Genomic DNA, 18,366 nt, shown 5'->3' on the forward strand with positions numbered 1-18,366 from the left:
GACTTCCAATGTCCTGTTCTATTTTATACATGATTTTTCTAGGTGGTATGCTGCCCCTTTTACCTATTGCTGCTTCATCTCTTCTTTCAATATAACTTTGGAATTGTCAAATCCTTCTGTCTCCAGCGCTTTCTCATAATTTTCCTCATGCCTGTTTTCCTCCCATCCTGACCATTCCAGTTCCAGATTATTCCACTCCACCAGACCCTAGATTTAGGAAAGCGTATTACTTGTGAAAATGAGGCGGCATATGTGCAAGTCACCTTGCTGTAGTTACACTGTGAAGTTCTGCTCATCTGCAGTGCATTTTTCCTCTGCAGATGGCCAGGGCACCTGCATGAAGTATATAGTACTTCATGTACATAGTACTTCATTACATGAAGTAATATCGCAGCTATGTGCTCCCCACAGCACCTCAGGAGCTGCAGAAGTTTGTTTCTGAATTTCCTAATGGTTAGAGGGTACGGCACTAAGCCCGTCGTCTTACATAACATTTAAGCAGACAGTGCTGGTACTGAAAGCAGACCTGAAGATGTGCTTATATATTCAGAAGTCTGTCTGTTTGTTTTTTTTTCTAATTATGTAAGTTGGCTTAATAGGAGGCAATAGTATGAACTGCACTTGTCCATCACACACACACACCCCCCTTCTCAACAAGAAGACTCATAAAGTTGATCAATGAAAATATAGATCTAGGACTAGAAGAAAGGTAATTATGGGGGGGGGTCTTGCCTTCTTGTTCCTGGTATGATTTTAGCGGTCTAATCTTGTTTCTTTAGCATGCAAATTTCTCCTTATTCCTACCCAGGCTTACTGTCATATATAGAAAAGTGGATTATTCAGATGCTATATAGCATGACGTGTTAAGAGACATAAGTGCGCACAGCAGTACTGTCATTTTTAACTTGCTGAAGATCCTCAAGGACTTTGGAGCTGGAGGCTTTATAAATACCTGGTTGTAATCAAATATGTCCCTTGGAGAAAGGAGGATGCTTTTCCAAATGCAGTGTCAAGTAAATCTTCCTGCACTGCCTTGAATGCTTTGTGTTCCATATGGATGATTCTCTTCTTGTCCCTGCATAACTTAACATGAATTAAAATATATAGCATATATTATATATTATTGATATCAAAATGGATTTACTGATGCACTTAGGCTTGTGTGTTCACTACGCATTTATGTGCATAGTCAGGCACCTCATTGTCTATAAACTGAATATTTACCAGTCGTTAGGTACAGCCACCTGAAGCACCCTGCCCTCTGATGTTTAATACTCTGGCAATAATCCCAGTCCATCACTGAGAAACTCCCTAAATAGTTTGCTTGAGCGTTCATAAAGGCTAGCTGCTTTTTGAGAACAGACAGACACGTGCATTAATTCAGGTTCCAGCCCAGCCTCCCATGAGGCAGCGGGCAAGTTAGGTGAGCAGTGAGTGGTCCTCATGGAAGTCGGGGCAGCAGAACGGCAGCCGCTGACCAGGCTCTCAAGGCCCCTGGCCGGGCGTGGGAAGATGGCACGTCTTGCTCCCAGCACTTGTGATAGAGCTGGTCAGATGCCAGATTTGCTCTTGAGACGTATCTTATTTGGTAGTTCTGCTCTCTCATCAGTTTTAACCTTATATTTATGCCTTTGGGGAAAAGGACCTAGCCAGCTCAAATTCAAGAAATTCTCTCCAAGAAGAGGAAAAGACAAACCTTTATTTCTTTTTTCCTTAAACTCACTGTGCATAAATATTCTCTCTATATATACATCGCTTTCATTACATAACACAGCATATTACGGATTATTTTGTTGTTTAAAAGAAGACTCTTCACAGTGAATCCACCTACAGCTGACAAAGATGTGTTATTAACTAATAACAAAACAAGAAGGAACTGAAGGAATGAAGAAACAAAATGCTATGTTACTTAATGTGCATATATATCTCAAAGTTTAGCTGGGTAATTTAGTCAGAACTGGGCAGACATAGCTGTGTGACATTAGGAGCAGAGAGAAGGAAAAAAAAAATCCCATCATTTACACAGAGTTGATGAATGATGTATTAACTGTGCGTAAATTGTATAAAACAGGCCAGGCAGATTGACAAAACTTGGCAAAAATAGTTCAATCCACAGAGTCAAATTATGCAATAAAAACAAGCTGGTGCTTTTCAAACTGGTACATTTCACTTTAAAAAAGGCAGAAATATTCCTAGATTCCCAACAAATCATAGATTCCACTTGTTTTGGCCAAATCTCGGTCCCTTTCTACTTCATGCAATACATGTGAATGTTTTTGTAGTGATACAAATTTTGTTGTTGTTCAGTCTTCCTGGTCCCTGAGCACATCTATTTATTTCCTAGGGTTATGAAAAAAGCATCTTAAGAAAATAACATAAGGGGATGTAGACTGGACATTATGTTTACGAGGCTTCCTAAAGAATAGGACTTGCCTGGGACAGTCATATGTGGCAAATGTTATGTTACAGGATATTCTATGCTCTCTCACCTCATTACCTCATTCAGTAGCAGCTTAATATTGTTTCTCCGCAACATTTAGCTGACGTGATCATAATATATTTGAAATATTGAAAGAGGAAACTATCCTTTTGTTTAAACCAATGATTTCAGCGAAATGTTCATGTATTTCCCAAAACATCCACTGACAGTCACTATCAGTGAGATAAATTTAGGTTTAATTAAAATATCTAATTCAATTGCGCCATGTGATATTAATAAACTTTTCCCTTGTGTGCTGTACATATTAAATTGTTATCATATGTATTCCATCCTCAACGTATCCCTGGCAGGATTCTTGTCACTTAAAATCTGCCCTGCTGTCAGAAGGAACCATCCATCATTTTATTTGTTTGCTTGGAGCATCCTCCTCTGCTTGGGGAGGGGGGGGCTACATTTGTTTTGGGCAACTCAAGCATCTCCCACAGCCGTCTCGCTCTGTCCTAGTGAGGAAGAAAATGCTTGTTAAGTTCAAGGAAGACATAGAGTCTCACTCATGAACAGCGATGGGCTACCTCAAGAGCAGTAATAGGGGAAAGCCTGAAGTACACAGAGTGAAAGAACCGGAGGTGTTACACCTAACGAGATGTAAGAGTGACTGAGCAGGCTGAGGATCGTCTTTTCCTCTTCTTCATAGCTGCTGTGATGTGAGGTCCACAAACAAGGACAACATGGTGCTTTGGGTGAGTTTTTTCTCCCTTGGGACATGCTGCAACTAGTTAGTCGTCTTTCGTCTTAGGGAAGTTTTGAACAGTTTTTCCTCTGGAACACCAGAGATTTGAAACACCTCGAACTAAAGCAAGAAGCTGGAGCACGTTATACAAGGATACGATATCTATGGCTGGGTTATAGATCAGGTTTTGAGAGGAAAACCACCAGGAGATTAGGAACTGAGGAGGAGCAAGGAAGTGTTAGCTTTTGCATCTGGAGAAAAAATACCCCTAAGATTCTGAAACTTTGTATTTTCCTTTTTCTTCCTTTCCAATTGCATGAATTTGTGCTGCTTGGGAGTAGAGTGAGACGTCACACAAAGAGCACCACTTGTAAGAATCTCACTCAACACATTTTTCATGAAAGAAATTAACCAGGGACCCAGTTAATTACTCACAGTTCTTGGAAGAAGCTATATTGGCTGCCTTCCTGGTTCCACACATATTGCCTTTATTAGTCGTTATACGGCAAGTGAATCATACATGAGAGAGCTGGTCTGGCTCTAATATTTTGAGATTATCTGGTCCTATTTAGTGATGTTCCCTAGAGATCCAGATGTCCCCACAGCCCTTCATGACAGTGAAGAAGGAAGAGAACTCATCCCAAAGACTGCTGCTCTCTGCGGCTCATCTCTCTTCTTTGGCTAGGTAGTCTCTCAATCCAACCAGAGAAAACAGAGATGGAGTGGAGGTTAACTGGTCTCCTCATTCATTCAGTGCAGCTTGGATTTAGGCAGGATCATCTGCTCTAAAACCACTGGCGCATCATCAAAACAGGGTAAAAAAAGGAGTGTCTAAGTTTAATTTAGAGAAAGGGAATGACGGGCCTCAGATAGCTTTACATTAATTTATTCTCTTAATTGTCATTGAAAGCAGTTCTAAGGAAAAATCCAGATCTATGTGTACGAAAGACAAAATATAGGCCTGGACATGTGTAATGCTTTGGCATATGACATCACTGCTTTCACTCTAGATGAGCAATTTTTGAAGGGTTCTGGGTAGCTCAGGTTCCTCAATTGAGAATGCAAGGATTTTGTAAAGTGTTCATGACTTAGTGTTGAGAAGCGTGTTTTGGGCTACCATGTTCTGAGAAAGGACCAGTGAATATCTACAGACCCACTCTGCCTTAAAAGGGAATGACAGCATTAACATTTCACACCCTCCTTCCCTCTGCTTTTTTCTGTTCTTCACTAGTTGCCCCTTTTCTTACCACGATCTCCTCAAAACCGGTATGGCAGCATGTATCATTAAGCCTTCACCAGGCTAAGTAGGAATCATCCCCGGGCTGGAAAAAAAAATTCCAGTCAAGGAGAAGTTTATTTCAGGCCCCGTGTGGACTCATCTTTTTTTAATCCGGTAAACTGAATTTGTGAGCCTTCTGAAGAGTTTTCAAAGGTAGATGTGTGAGGAGCAATCATTTCCTCCAAGGAAACACACAAGGGAGAGGCAACTTTTAAATACCTAACGCGCAAGCTCCTGGAGCGTACAGATGGGCTCAGGGCATCTGGGTAGAGCTAGACTTCAGTGAAATTTTACTGGGAATGAAGGGAAAGAAGGTAAAGGCAGAGAAAAGTGTTAGCGCTTTCTTTTGCTTCTAAGGAGTGCACGGAGCAATTTACATTTGAAGGCATGACAGAGAAAGTTTCATTCATGTCTACTGTGAAATGTAAAGATGGCATTTTTGACAGGAATAGGTTTATCCATGTTAATGAAGTTCATTATTGGGGGGTTAGAAGAAGTATTTACTCATGTCCCGGGATGGGATGTTGCCCTGTCTCAGGTAGAGCCATATTTTAGAGTTGTTTTTCATAGCAGAGATAAAGTACCGAAAAAACAGGATCCAAATTGCTGCTGCTTAGAGTGCCTTTCTGGCTTGAGTCCACAATGTTATAAAGGACTCCAAATTAAAAAACAGGTGCATTGTGTCCAAAGGCATTTAGGTGCCTAATTGTCTATGAAAACAGTACGAGCTGTTGAAGATCTTGACAAGCGTGATTAATCGTAGGGGGACGCGACATTCTCCTGCATTCTCGCAGCTTCTCCTAAGCCACGACCCAATATTGCCGCTACGACCTATTCCACAGGCGGCTGAATTATCACACAGATAAGCTATGTGCCAAACGCTCTGCGTCAGCAGTGGGATATCATGTTTTGTAATTCCCATTCAAGCAAGGTGGCTTTAAATGGGAATTATCAAGGAGCCACAAGTGGAATACTTGTGCGAAGTGACTGTAGCTGGGGTGGGTCCAGCCACCGAGACTGGGGAAACTCAAGACCAGGAGTCAGTCACAGAGGGCAGACCAGCCCAAGGCTCCAGATGGAAAGCACGCTCAGGAAAACAGAGAAATCAACGATACCCCAAGCCAAAGAGCAAACCAAGAGCAAGGTCAGGAAATCAAAGAGCTTGTACGGAAAGTCTTGGATAAAGATGAGTTAGGACTAGAAGGAGATAAAGCAGGTTAATCAAGAGGTGGGAAGAGCACAAAACCAAAGGGGATGCAAGGCAGTGAAAGCAGTTTGTGGGGTTGCCCCCTGTGCCTGAATTGGAAACATATGCCAGCCAGACAGTCAGGCTTCTCAGGACACTGATCTCCTAGGAAAGCACTGAGCCCAGCTCCTGGCTCCAGAGCTTGGCTGCTTAGTCAGGGCCTGAGAGAGATGTTCCTAACCTGCGGCAAATGACCAGTTTGTTCATTCATTGTAGATATGTCAATTTACAAGCAGGGAAAACTTGTATGATGGAATCACCAGATCTCTCAGGTCTACAGCCCTTCGTGCTCTGCAGGCTCTCCTGCCAGATGTCTTCACAGATCGAGATGAGCTCTGTGTTCAGTGCTGCTGAGCAGAACAGAATTTCTGTCACAGCAGTGACGAAGATATGGTCCTTGCTGTGAAGGAGATGGGCACCAGTTGTTTGTGTTTCGTCTCAGTGTGAGACAAAAGACATGGATTACAGTCATTCCTGAAACGTGGCCACATCAGAAGTAGAATGCAGTCATGAAATCTGTAGATTAAAAGTAGGTATATGCTTCAACAGCTTGCTGAATTATGAGCTCTGTAATTGCCAGGGGATGTTAAAAGGTTAGTCTGTTAGTTTAAGCACAGCACACAATAGAAGTCACACTGGAGGAAAGATGCAGTGATACCAATATGACTGTACTTTAAACTGGTATTTCTAGGTAATTGCTATATCTGAAGCATATAACTATTTTAGTTTTAAAAATCAAAACAAAAACCTGCACAACTAACTAAAGTATTTTGAATGCCATAAAGCTCTGGTTGTAGACAAGAGCAAAGAATAAACATGCTATGTATTTTCTATGGCAGATCAACCCCCTTTGCAGTTCTCATTAACCAAATTGTAAAAAAAAAAAAAAGTCTCAGTTAGCCTCGCTACTAGATATGTGGAAGGAATATGTGTGAAAAACAAACTTTGATCAAATAGAAAATGTAACATTCCTGTTTTAAACATAAGGCATGTAATGAGAAAATAAAAATTATTTATGAAGTCAAACGACTTTTAAATCTTTAAATTCCCCACATACCTTCTAGGATTATAGTAACCTGTGGAAGGTCATTATAGTTATAAGGGAAAAGATTAAATAAGCACTTAAGCAGACATAAATAAAACGGACAGGTTAAAAGCTATTAAATTGAACGAGACTAGAGGGAAACCTAATCAGTGCTGTAAAGGAATCCAAACTAACACAGAAGGAAACAAACACAACGTTGAGAATGGCTAACGGGAAGTAGCAGCTCTGGAAGGACAAAATCTTATGAAGTCCCAAGTCATCTGTACCACAGAAAGTTCCTGGGTTATAAGGAGGAGCACAAAGAATTTATTACAGGAAAACTTCCGTATTGACTGCAGAGCTTTTCCCCAAAATAACACAAAGCAGGAGATAAAATTTGGATAGAGATGATAAGATAATACAGTTGAAAACTAGTAACTGGAAGGAGGCCTAAGGGAACAGCCTGCCACGGTGTTTCCTTCAACAGCCGCTCAGCGGGGGAGCCGTACCCCTTCCTCCGACACAGCTCCGTCTGTCGAGGGAGAAAAAGGGGACGCTGAAAAAAGGGGTTGAAACTGGAGCATGATTCAAGAGTAAGCACTCTTCCTAGGAAGAAGTCAGGGTGAAGGAAGGCACCACCTTCTGGCTTAGGGAATATTGAAAGACAATCAGCTGGTGACTTGGATAAGGAGGGTGCGGGAAGAAATATGCCCGCTGTAGAGGTGTGTGGGGGTGATGGAGATGCAGTGGCTGCTGTGCCTGTTGGGCCGTGGCTAGAAATGTAGCTTGATCTCTAAAGTAGTGATTTCATTTCTCCCAGGAAAATAAATAGGCAATATCTGAAGGAAAAAAAGGAAACTTTTTTTTTTTTTTAGTTACTCTTGTGTTCTAGAGGTGTAGCTCCACTGAATTCACCGAGGGATGTTTTTGCTAATAGAGCTTTTCAAATGAGGGATGGATTATACCACAAGTATGAATATTTCTAAATATGTCTGGTTTTATATATTTCTCAATATTTCTATTTTTATTTTTCTGACTTTTGCCTGAACAAAAAAAATAAATAAATAAAAGCATTTGTTTTAACTAGTTCTGTATGCCCCAAAGAGGCAAAAGTATGCATGCTTTCTAGAGAAGGACAAATAGCGTACAATTTTGCGGGGAAAAAAAAATTAAATACAGAATCAATTAAAGAAGTTATGGAGGTTACCATTTGAAAATGTACGTGCTGCTGTCATGCAAAGGTATCTCTGCAACTCCCTTCTCTGTTTCAAGTGCTACAGTCTGCCAAATTTGGACAAATGTTGACTTTTAATGGCACCTGATGTACCAACAGACATTGCCATTACTTAACAGCATCAGTTAAATGCAGGTCATTGCACTAATTAAAAGTACATAACTGATCATTTTGTTCTCCCTAATTTTAATAAGCAATTTTGCCAACATGTTTACTGGAAATATTACAACATCTTCCTGCACTGAGAAAACCCAAAGGGCCTATTTATCTGGTTCAGCTGTATTCTTGTTTGAACAGAGGGTCATACTGAAACCAAAGGATTGCCATTTTGCCCAGAAGACAGGTCTAAGGTTTGACTTAAGACTACAGAACGTCTGTGGGAGGGAGAATCCTTTTCCATAGGCCGCTTAAGTCACCCTGAGCGAAAAGAACACCAACATCAACGTTGCACTGAGGAATGACAATCACAGCCGCTACAATTTAATAACCCTAGATTCAGGAAGAGGAGGCTTAGCATCCTGATTTTATTTTCTGCGCATGCCATGATTTGACGTGTAGTTAACCAAGACAGGGCCAGGAACCCAAACAGCGTAAGAAAAGCAAACTAAACTCGGGCAAAGAATGCTTTGTCCTACCTCAGATTTAGCCCTCAGGTGATCAGGCGCTGCATGCTTTTAATTTTACCAGCTAGGGCTATTTTTTAAAATGTTCGGAGAACAAACGGGGCTGAAATATTGAGCGTGACACAAGATGTCATGAGCGCTTAAAGTTGCGGGTCCTGCGGCCAAAGGAGGAAGATGCGAAGGGAAAGGAGAGCGTGTTTTGTCAGACCCGGGGTGAGAATGTCCCTGCATAAACAAAAGCCTCGGGATTGGACGTCGTATTAGGGAAAAGGCGGGTGGGTGGGGGGGGAGAAGAAGAGAAAAGGAGCGGGGGTTTAGATCTGCCCACCACCAGGTTGCGGGGCCGGCGGCGGGCAGGGAGGAGCGGAGCGGCGGGCGAGCGGAGCGTGTGGGGCGGCGGAGGGGAGGCGGGCGGGCTGGCGTGGGCTGCTCTGGGCTGTTTGGGCCACCGGAGCCAATCGAAAGCTGGGGCTTGATCCTCTCGGCGGGCAGCGGCTGCGCCCAGCCAGTGCCGAGCTCCCCCTCCGCCGCCGGGACCGGCAAAGCCGCCCCGCTCCCTCCACGCACCGCTCTCCCCCCCCTGCCCCCCGCCCCCCGGGACACTGCGCGCCTATGGGCATCTGCAGCCAGCGAGGGCTTCGCACCACCGCCGGCAGCAGCAGCGGCAGGAGCGGACGGCGACCGCCACCCCGCTTCGTCCCCCCTTGGGACCTATAGGATCTATAGCTGGCAGGACGGAGCGCGCTGCGGACCCTTCCCCGCCTCCCTGCAGGTATGGGGCGGCCGGGCGTCCTGCTCCGGCACCGCCGCTTCTCTTGTCCTCTTCCTCCTCCCCTGCCCTCCGACGCCCATCGCCCCTTCGGGGCAGGCAGCGGCGCGGCGCACCGGGCGGGCTGCGGGCCGGGCCGGCGGCGGCGGTGACAGCGCGGGGCCGCCCCGCAGCCCCTCGCCCCGCACCCCTCGTGGGCGCCCACCCTGCCCGTCCCCACGCCGGGGTCCCCGCCGCCTGCCTGCCTGCCTGTCTGTCTGTCTGTCTGTCTGTCTCCGCGGGGAGCAGCGCGTCCCCCGCCCGCGGGGCGTTTCCAGGGGCGCGGAGCTCCATTAGCCAGAGCCGGCTCCCGGCTGGGTCCCGGGGCTTTGCTCCCAGGGAAGTTACCTGAAGGGCCGGATCCCTTTGGGGTTGAAGCGTCGTGTGTGCCCTCTCCGCGCTCCCTCCCAAGTGGAAAAAAAAAAGGGGGGGGGGGGGGAAATAATCTCCTGCTTGAAACCTGTGCCCCTTTGTACTTTTCTTTCTTTGCTTTGGGTTAATGATGGTTTGCGATTATGAAACCCCACGAGGGATCAGCTCCAAGAGCGAATAGCATTACTTGAAGTCATGAGTTGGAAATATATATATATAATATATACGCGTATACATTGTTTTTTTTCCCCTTGCAAATGAGGATTATAGTAATACAAACCCATGGCTGTCTCACAAGGAGCTCCTGCTTGACTTTCTGCTAAAGCTAAGGAAATATTTGCGCGTTCACAGGTCTTGCAGAATTGGAGTCACAGGTCTTATAAAAAACTCGCAGTGGCATTTGGCTGAACAACTCTTGTTTTTAGCACGCTGTTGTGAAAGTGGTTATATAACTTTCGGTGGGTTTTTGAGGGCAAAATTAACAGCTCATAACAACTTCAACCTCTTTTTTCTCTGAAAGAGAAGAAATAAATTGAATGAAATCCCGATAAGTAGTGTCAAGTGAACTTCAGCCTGATAAATGACTGCAGCAGAGATTCCCTAAGGAAAAGCCCCAGGTTAAGAATCCCACGGTCCTCCCGAGATTCGCGAAGCAGCAGGTGCAAGACCAAGCAATGTCTGCACAGAGCCCTAATTAGCAAGCTGGTTATCAGGCCGCTTCAAGGCTATTTCTTGCTAAACCAGGGAGAAATCAACATTGGGTCAGAGTCTTGTCTTCCCACCAGTGCCAATACAATACAGATACGGTGTTCCCTTCGGGGGTTAGTTTGTTGCCTGAACTCCAAGAAGTACATGCCGCTGGAAATATTTGCTTAGGATGCCTGATATATTTTAATGCAGATGCTTTGCTTGCTAAACTCGGTGTGTAGTTCTCCGGCTTGCCTTTCCTCATCTCTTTCCAAAAGTTAAGGCGGAATAATAATAGTCTAAGATTTTAAAGAAGGGCTCTGAGAAGAACAATTGAATAGAAGTAAGGCACAGCAATCTGCGTATTACTGAGAGCCAGGATGTGAGGGTTCCGTCTCAGTATTCAGGCTCTGAGCGAGGGACCTCTCTCTCTCATTTTTGTTGCGCGGTCCTCATGAACTGCCATCATCCCAGACGTGCAGTGAAGTCCTAAATTCTAAGCATTTGTGCGTGATTACTGTGAAGCTGAAAAGAGCAGACCGATTTGCTAAATCTCTGTTGTAGGATAAGTGAGAAACCTAGCAGGCAGGATTTTGCTTTCTTGCATCTCTTGGAGCCCACTGATCGTGCAGAGCTCTTGTGCGCGGGGAGCAGGTATGCCTGGTGACAGTGAGGTTTGCTCAGCCTTCCATTGCAGCATGGTAAGTAGGTGAAAGATGTGTCAGTGAAAAGCATCAGTAAGACCTCTAAAAAGGTGCCACAAAAATAAACGCCAGTAACCCTAGATTTTGAGCTCATTGGTTTAGCTGACCTATTTGCTTTTTATTTAGCTTTCAAATAGGCTGTGCTGTCATGCAATATGACTTTCAATGTGAAACAGAACAAAGGTACGAGAAGTTGAAGAATAAAACTCGGGAGATTTTTGTTTCTTTCCACAGTATCAGGTGAGGGTAAAAATTCATATCTGAATTGCCAACTGAACTATATTGATAAATCCTGTCCTTTGGAAAACGCTTGGTTTCAGTCACCGTTTGTCAATGCTTATGAAAGTAGATCCAGATCATCCTTTTCTGTAATAAATAGTTTAGTCCTGCTTTGGTTTTGCTTGATAAATTTGGTAACTGGTAAATTCCAACTGCTCAGTTTCATAGTTCTCCGCACACTATTACTGAATTCACATTGCAATAATTCTAGCTCAAGCATCAGAAACTGGTAAATTCCAATTTGGAATTCAAAAACTGGAATTTACCAGTTTCTGATGCTTGAGTTAGAATTGGTTCAATGAGCAGTTCGAGTCAGCGTGCAGATTTACTGACATCCGAAGAGTCTCTTCAAGAGCAGCACAAAAAGGTCTTTGACTTTGCTCTCACAGATGCTCGTGGGTGTGGTTGTGCATTTGTATTAGCGTTGTCATTCGTGTCGGGAGTGTACTTTTGACGCCAGTCTTCCAGTTGTTCCCACTTACTGTCCATCTCCATATACCTCATGGTGGGCCAGCTGGATTCCTTTAGGATGAATCTAAACTAGAAGATGTGATTGAGTCATTGCTGGAAATTCAGTGCATGTGACCAGACCAGAGCTATCCTGAAGTAAAACCCTATAAAATGAGTACAGTGTTGATAGAAAGTCTTCCACCTTAAATGTTTTGCTCCGTATGTCTGTTGGGCTGTGCTACCTGCTAACGCAGGCCTGGTCCGTTTGCAGACCACTCGTACGGATGCACCGTGCAGTTTGAAGCAGACACTAGACGTTTTTCCCAGGGGTGCGGGATAGTCCCTGCTTCTTGCACCACTGCCTACGCACACATGTGTTACCAGGAAGCTCCTTCTGGCTCAGCAGGAGAGCACAACCCTGCAACAAGCCGGGGCTGCCATACTTCTAAAAGAAGATGGCTGTTTTACTTTATTTTATAGTCTGGCATGTGATAGCAGACTACTTTTTGAGTGTGAACTTTGGATAATGCAGCCTTGTACTTGTCTGGTGAATGTGAATGCTGCAGTTGCGTTTAGGAAAGGACTGCTGGCGCTTCTTCATGGTTTTTTGCCAGTCACCGGCTGTAGCCCTTCTGCGTATAAAGGTTCACGGGGCTGTGTTTATGTTCCTCATTGCCTTTGGGGGTGGTGAGAAATGTTGGCTTGAAACTGAAAAACTGTCATTTAGAAATGCTGCCCCGTGTTTTGTGGGTGCAGCATTTTGGTTGACTACATTTCCCATAGCACACCAGATGTATTGCTGTGGAGGAAGAAGGTGCCGCCTGTGGTGGCATTTCTGGGTCCCAGCCCATCATGGGAAACATCCTCCGGCTCTGGAGTCCAGTTGCCCCAAGCAGGTGGGAATGTGCGATGCCCAGGGACGTGTTTAGAAAGATCCACTTAAAATTTAAAGCTTCTGTTTAAAAAAAAATGCTAAAACATTTTTTTCCACTCTAACGCTGAAAACTTTTCAGTTTTCTGTTGTTTGGTGATTTGGATGACTTTTTTGCACTTTCTTGTTTTTCTTTAGTTTGCTTCTTTTGTGAAAATTATTTTAAATTGAATGATGATTTTGTTAATTATAAACCATTATATTTTGTATGAGAGCGTTTCTAACTAGAAAATACATTATGGGAGCAATTAGGGATCAAATCCTTCTCAGTCAGTAACAGAGGATGGTCGCCATTGCTGCAAAAATTGGGCTTCTTGCTGAGACTTCAGTTTTACACACATTTTCACAGGGATCGTGATGGAAATCATAGGGCTGTGTGTGTATAGCATGAATGATATGAAGCTGCTTCTTGTTCTGGATCACTGTGACTGCTCCAAGACTGCTTTTAGAAGGCAGAAAATGTTGTGCTATTTGGAACGACAGGAACTGAAAAACAAGAGAGCTTTGTCTTCTCAGACGACTGTATTTCTGTTGCTGGAGGTTGTCTACTCCAAACCTTATTGCGATGCATAGCCGCTCTGTGGGATGAAGTGTAGATTTTAACATGAGTTGATCTGATTATGGGTATGTCACTTGAGACCATGCTATTTCTTGTTCTCAGTGCATTAAGACTTTTATTAGCAGTTTTTTAAGAAGATTTTTTTGAAGCCTGTTTCAGAAAGGGAAACAGGCCATAAGAATCTGTCTTGCTCCAGGTCGTCAAAACAGAGGGCAATCTGTCTTTCAATATCTGGAGTGATGCAATCGTGGCAACTTCAGTTGTAACCTGTCTTTGTCAAAAAGTCATCTTACAGCATCCACTTTTCACATTCATTTTTTTCTTCTGGGCATAACCATGCTTATCTATGAGATTCTGTATTTTTTTTTTTCCTGTTGTAGCAGTCTACATAATATCTGTAAGAGTTATAGCAGCATATTTTAGATTAGTCACAAAATTAAGGGGGATTTAGTAAGGTCAGTTTTTCGTAGAGGCTGTGCTGCCATGTAGAATTAGTTATATTGTAAATGTATGTGGTATATAGAAATATGTGTTCTACTGTCTTTACTACAAGCATCTTTATAGAAAGAAAAAGGTAAATTGATCTCTCATTCCAGACAGTTTTAAAGTCATTATTCTTTAGGAGGAGAGTATTTTAGGAAACCATACTTTGTAATGAAACTAAGAGGAAATGAAAACCGTGATACACTCAAATACAAAAAGTCTCATAAAGATTACATTTCTGCCTATTTTGTGTTAAGGAAGTGGGAGAAGTAAAGTACACTGGGAAAGGAAAATATATTATTTACCCTCCAAATTTCATTTTGGAACCAGTTTTTATTGAGTGTGTTGGGCAATGCACAAATACGCCACCAGACTGTGGATTTAACAGCAATAAATCTTAAAAATTTCCCAAATTTTTAACTTCTCTTAAAACTTGGAAACAGCATTTGTACAACTCATGCAGAGTGCGTTGTTGACCTTGTCTTGTACAAACACTTGCTGGAGTTGGAAAACTGCATTGAGCTGGTGCTACAAGAGAACTAGCTGCCCTTCTTCATGTGCGCGCAGTTTTGTGGTGGATTGCAGCCATGTCTAGTCTATTCTTTTGCTCCCCTTAAGCGCTATTACGATAATGCCAAATAGCCTGATATTCTACAGTAGTGCTAACAAACTGCAAACACAGTGCATTGTGGAAATTCTGCATGACCGTTTCTGGCACGAAGCAGCAGTTTTTTCCTGGTGCAAATCTCAGACCTAATCTCACTTCCAGTGAGGCCAAAACACTAGTTGGGCTTAGAGTTGAGCGAGATCCTTCCCATAAATCTGGCCAGTCTCCATAGAGATAACATCTGGAAAGTAGTCATTTAAAAATATGTGGGAGAGCTTGGGACAGGGGTGTAAATAGTGGGTCAGAGCTTCTATCCAAAATGAAAACATCCCGGCTCTCAGATGTCAGACATCCTTGCTCTAGGCATGTTTTTTGTTATGATCCATCTATCGTTTGTCAGTTCCTGTTCCATCAACATAATTTGGAGCTCAGTGTCCTTTGCAAGGACAAGAAGAGGTTGACAAGCAGAGAAGATGGGGAATATGTGAGCGTGTTGCATGACTTAATGGATACATCCAGTAAAGTCTCCTGATAAAGAGAGAGATGGCTATCGTTCCTATTTCGATTTAATTTGTTCCCTGGCTGACACCTTTTGGATTACTACACACTGTGGCTTTATACTAGGCATGTTTGTTGACTTTGGTCTATGTTCTTCATTAATGAAGCCCATGGAAACTATGCCTGATCCTTCAGTGAGAACAGCTTCTGCCCAGATACTCTTAAGAGTGAATACTTACAAACAAAAACAATTTATAAGCACCTTGGATTCTGTGTAGGCAGGGAAAGATTGTTGATCTGCCTCTTTAATATTTCCGTTCCTTACTGAAGCCGAGCCTTAAGTAAAGTCATAGCCCAGAAGTCATGATTTCTTAAGGGTATCTGAAGCTGAAGATTCAAATGTCACATAAACTGATTATTAGGAAAATTTATCCTTTTATTCAAAAATCACAGAAGATGTGTGAAAACAGGACCATTGTATGCTGTTTTTGTTGCATGTAATGACCCTTCTTCTGTAGGAACCCTGAAGCAAGCAAGACAAATGCACGCGGTTGGAAATTGAGCTCATTTCTGTCATCTGAAACTGTCTCGCTTTCAGGTTCCCAAAGTCCCTTCAGTTACTTCCACGAAGTTATTCAACAGCTCGATCTAGGTTATTTTTTTTTAACTGTTAGACAAATCCCACCTTTGTCTACCATAAATTCCTCCCAAATGAAGAGAAGCTTTAAATACAAATTGTACCATAATAAATCCCATTTGGTTTTCTTTATCCGCTTTTTTTTAAAGTCGTCTGCACTTGATGTTCTTTCTTCTTGAAGGAGCACTGAAAAAGCTCCTTCATGAGCGACAGTCTACTATTTTCTGAGTTCTACATCCAAAATGCCAGGAATTTTCTACTATTTTCTGAATTCTACACCCTTCAGCTCAGCTAGGCTGCTTCCAACTAGAAAAATACTTTTATGTTAGTGTTTCAATAGCTGACTTTCAAAGTATGATACGTGCAAATGCTATTTTGAGTACCTATCAGAAATTGCCAATCTTCTCTTTATAAAAATAGTCTTGTTTTTTTCAGTATAAAATCCAATATTTTATAAAACTTTAGTTTCTTTGGAAACAAGTTTACTGTGTCATTCCAAGTTGAGACTAGTTCTTTTCTGGACATCTCTAAGGTTTCTTTAAAAGAAGGATATGATATTACAGGAAGAATGTTACTCTTGTTTGCCAGAGAGCTGTTCTATGTTTACTATAATAGGATTAAAGGAAATTTGAAAGTCAACGCTAGCTCAGTGGGAAACTGATAAACACACGTTGTACTTGCAGGAACACTCTGCCCAGTGGTATTAGGAAATTTATCACTATTTATTTAGCAGTTCAGACTTTATCCGACAAACAGATTTGTTGTCCATTTAAAACTATGCCAGACGTTGAAAGACTTAACAATATGGCTGTGATTTGCAGAATGTGAACTATTATCCTGGCATGACCATCTCATGTGGCTTAGGATTGGGACTCTCATACCATAGCCTCTCAAACAAGGAGTCTGTAGCTTATGGATCCTGTTGCTTTCCAAAGTCTGTGGTTTGATTCCTGGCACTTCTGGTTAGGTCAACTATTATAGCCACAGTCATAAACAGTGATTTTCAGAATCTGAGCAAGCTAGACGAGGGTGTAGCTCCTTGGAAAGGTTATTCTGGAAGAGGCAAAGCCAGCAGTATCTCTGGATCCATATCTGGTATTGGCAGGCTTGAGAAGCAATGGCAGTCCAGTCTCATATTTACTAATGTTTGTTTATTTGTGCCTTGGCCAATGTTTCAACTAGAGAGTGAATTCTGGAGAAAGAAAAGGCCACAGGCATGGCTTTCCATTCCTAAGTACATGTTAAGAGGTCATTTTTACATGGACACAAATGCTTACAAATCAGAAAATAGAACAAAGTAATTTTGCTATGAAATGCATATAGGAAATATTTTTTTGAAGTATCGGGCATAGAGGGGAATGCATAATCATGATGTAATACATAAGCTACTGTTGCAAATGTTTTCATCACCTCCAAAATGGCAGATATCTTGCAAAAGTGGGCAGCTACTCACTGCGTACTTCTGAACACCGGAAAATCCCAGTGGACTATTCCCACCATGTGTCGGGAATTAGTAGAAACTTCAGGATGGAGTCACTGTTGGTTATGGAAGCTCCTGCTGTGGGCTGTTCATGCTGTGTAGGGTAATACAATTATTTGATAAAAAGACAATTAGGGAAAGTAGTTTATTTCTAAGCTGCTCTCAGCTTTGGAATATCTTAGAAAAGTGCCTAAACAGCATGGATCATCTTTTTTTTTGTATGAAATTTGTGGGTTTGTATGTTATCTGTGAAGTCACTTGAAAATAACCATTTCTTCCCCGATTCCTGTAAGATGTGAATGTGAGCTGCTAATCTGCTTCGAGATACTCAAATCTCAAGAAATCTTTTTCATCATGTTCAACACACTTGTGCTGAGGAGGAATAATTTAATTTCTCCTGCACTCCACTCCCATCCAAAATGATCTTTAAAGGTGTGGAATCACTGGAAATGACCTTTCCCAGCCAGCTGAGTTATCCTTTCATTATGGTGCGTGCCTCTCTATTGTAACCGTGGCCGTAGCACAGACCAGCGTGTTGTGGAGTCTCTCAGGCTGCCAACAATGATGAGAATTTTCACTTTGGTTTTAGCTGCTCCATTCAGACAGTGGAACTGGAAATGCATGGGTGAGAAGTCCACAGCAAGGGTTTCCTATCTCAAGGGAGACTGTTGGGTATCTAACTCTACAGGCGGTCCAGACTTCAGGTCATGATGGAGCCGAGTTCTTCTGCAGATCTGTCCTGGGCAATTTCACCTGCAGATTGAAGAAATCTCTATCTTACTTCCTCATTAATTAAAATAAAATGTTGCCTATTTGAACTCTTCTGCTTAGCTTCATCCACATAGATAGGCTCCAATCAGAGCGCTTGCAGTTTGCTCCATTATATACAAATTGTAACTCAAGGCTGCGGCAAGTTGCCAGTTCATCTCCCCACTCGGACGCCAGCTTCATTTACTCATATAAATAACTGGATAGCAGTCAAACGTGATTGACTTAAGCTGTTACTTTTTCTGAATGTGTAAAACGTAGGGAGCTTGAGGTGCTAATGCTGTGCTTCTTGGTTGTTTTTTTTCCCCACACTGAAACTTAAGCATAATTGTTGAGAATACTGAAACGCATTTATCATTGTTTTTATCATGGGTTTAGATTTATCTTTACTGATTACAGAACAATGCAAAATTAGTTGGTTTTTACTGTCATATTAGAACACGCATGGTTACATTTATATTAATTAAAGAGAGGATTAGTTTCTCAATAAAAGTGAACTTTAAGTTACTTTAGAATCATAGAATCAT

The 18,366-nt window shown here is 42.5% G+C and overlaps 1 protein-coding gene and 1 long non-coding RNA gene across 2 annotated transcripts in view; one reads left to right on the forward strand and one right to left on the reverse strand.

Moving 5' to 3' along the window:
* Positions 1-1,697: 1,697 nt before the first annotated feature.
* On the reverse strand, positions 1,698-9,793 carry LOC134512991 (uncharacterized). The gene is made up of 3 exons (XR_010070289.1): positions 9,733-9,793; positions 4,418-4,492; positions 1,698-2,940 (listed from the first exon to the last, which is right to left on the reverse strand). It is a non-coding gene; the product is annotated as an uncharacterized LOC134512991 (long non-coding RNA).
* GREM2 (gremlin 2, DAN family BMP antagonist) overlaps positions 8,909-18,366 on the forward strand; it is a 39,738-nt gene continuing 30,280 nt past the window's right edge. The window contains exon 1 of the mRNA XM_063328949.1: positions 8,909-9,348. The gene's annotated coding sequence lies outside the window, so the exon portion shown is untranslated. The remainder of the gene's footprint in view (positions 9,349-18,366) is intronic.

This window comes from Chroicocephalus ridibundus, chromosome 3 (assembly GCF_963924245.1).
Source record: "Chroicocephalus ridibundus chromosome 3, bChrRid1.1, whole genome shotgun sequence".
NCBI lineage: Eukaryota > Metazoa > Chordata > Aves > Charadriiformes > Laridae > Chroicocephalus > Chroicocephalus ridibundus.